The sequence below is a fragment of the Lynx canadensis genome, chromosome D2 (genome assembly GCF_007474595.2).
Source record: "Lynx canadensis isolate LIC74 chromosome D2, mLynCan4.pri.v2, whole genome shotgun sequence".
Lineage (NCBI taxonomy): Eukaryota > Metazoa > Chordata > Mammalia > Carnivora > Felidae > Lynx > Lynx canadensis.
In genome coordinates this window covers 13,417,050-13,419,053 of record NC_044313.2, presented here as the reverse complement: position 1 = coordinate 13,419,053, position 2,004 = coordinate 13,417,050, and the positions used below count along the sequence as shown (strand labels likewise).

General features: G+C 42.5%; 1 non-coding gene across 1 annotated transcript; it reads right to left on the bottom strand.

The window, feature by feature from the left end:
* Positions 1-1,080: 1,080 nt before the first annotated feature.
* LOC115527827 lies at positions 1,081-1,185 on the bottom strand. The gene has a single exon (XR_003973063.1). It is a non-coding gene; the product is annotated as a U6 spliceosomal RNA (small nuclear RNA).
* Between the last annotated feature and the right edge of the window lie 819 nt (positions 1,186-2,004).

Below are 2,004 nucleotides of genomic sequence, written 5' to 3'. Positions count from 1 at the left end.
GGGGCGGTGAGTGGAGGGCCGTACGGGTCGGATGCTTTCACATGTACAAGGGCAGATGGGGAGAGGTGGATATTTGCAGGGTCCCTTGTCTGCACCTGCCTCCACAGACGTCGTCTCACATCTTTCCAAGAGCAACAGCGGCACCCTCATCTCACAGGTGTGGAACCTGAGCTTAACGAGGTTATGCACCTTTCACCGCTGAACATGCTGTGAGACATGGGCCGAGCCTGAACTTGGCCTCGGGGCCGGAGACTCCCACCGTGCCTTGAGACATGTGAAAATGATGTCTAGAGCTCATCACACGTGTGCAGCACGTAGACGCACATCCCCACTGGGCTATACTTTTCTTTATTAGATGGAACTGGGTTCTTTATAATAAATAAGAGTCACAAAAAGCTGTGGCACCCAGGTGAGAGTAACAGCCAGGAGTGGATAAAGAACTGTCCACAGAACAAGTTTAACAGGAAGTGGTAAAAATGAGGCAGGTTGAGTTCGCTCTTCCATCCCCATAAACTGACTGTCCAGCTCAGTCAACCGACAAAATAATTGTCCTGGCTTTTTGTGGTAAAGGTAAGGGTTTCGGAATATTAACATGAGGGTCATTTCATGTGCAGAAGAGACCATTTAGAAGTGTTTGGTTGCTAAAATTAATATCAGATCCATCACAGTTATAAAGCAAAAAAGCCCGGTGCTTCTTTATGCTTTTGAATTCTGCTTACAAATTATATTATCCTATTTATTCTTCTAGTAATGGGCTATATATATATATATATATACACACGTGTGTCTATATATATACATGTGTATATATATACGTATACATATATACGTGTGTGTATATATATATATGTATATATATGTGTGTGTATATATATATGTATATATATATGTGTGTGTGTATATCTGTACATGTGTATATATATATATACGTGTATGTATGTGTATATATATATATACATATATATATAACTTACCGTTTTGATCATTTTTTTCAAGTGTAACCTGATAATTTATTTGTGAAAAGAGCTAGTTTTGATGAGAAAAACTCAATCCTTTCCTTGGAAACATAAAGAAACCCCCAAATATGGAAGCTTCACACATTTTCACGTCAACCTTGCACAAGGGGCCGTGCTAATCTTCTCTGCATCGTTCCCATTTTAGTATACGTGCTGTCGAAGCGAGCACTGTTTTAGTCATTTTTAACGGTACAATCCAATGACATGAAGTACACTCACCCTGTTGTGCTCATCTATCTTTTAAAAATAACGTAAGAAATCTTTCCTAAAACTTTTAGCAACGGACAAGTGGATCGAAGGCTTCTGGGAGAAAAAGCAGCCCCCCCACGCCACCGTGCCCGCTTCCCGGGGTCCAGAGAGCGCTTGGGAGCATATGCGTTTATCTCGTGTGACGTATATCTTTCGGCCAGGTTTTATCAGCTGCGAGACTTCGTCACTCGTTGTCACTGAGAGATCATCTCGAATCCAGGCGGCCTCTTTTTCCTTCGATTTTTGCAAAGCGATGTCTCCCCAACCAGATTTACATTTTCAAAAACCCTTCAGATAATCACAAACCCAAGAAACTTCCCCTCCTCTGAGGTTTAATTAGGAGAAACTGTCTTTCTAGTACTTCCAAGAGCCTTGCTCTAAATTTCTCAGCGGAAAGAGAAGGTTCACGGTGGATGAGTGGGAGCACGCGGAACCTGTGAACAGCCGTCCCCTCTGTCCCCCCTCTCTGCCTTGCAGCAGAGATAAAGCCACGTTGCAGATCACTGAAATCACATTGTGAGTGTGCCCTGTATCATTAGGACCCAGAGAATGGGGATGATCGCAACGCAGGATAACACATTAGCGATAGATAATAGAGTCTAAATAAACATAATCAGCTTTCCTCTATGTCTTCAGACCAAAGCTTATCTATAAATACCCTAATGACGCCCAACCAGCCAATTACTCGTTTCTTGGAAGGGCCCCTTATTAATGGCGTTGCAGTGAGGGAAAAACATTA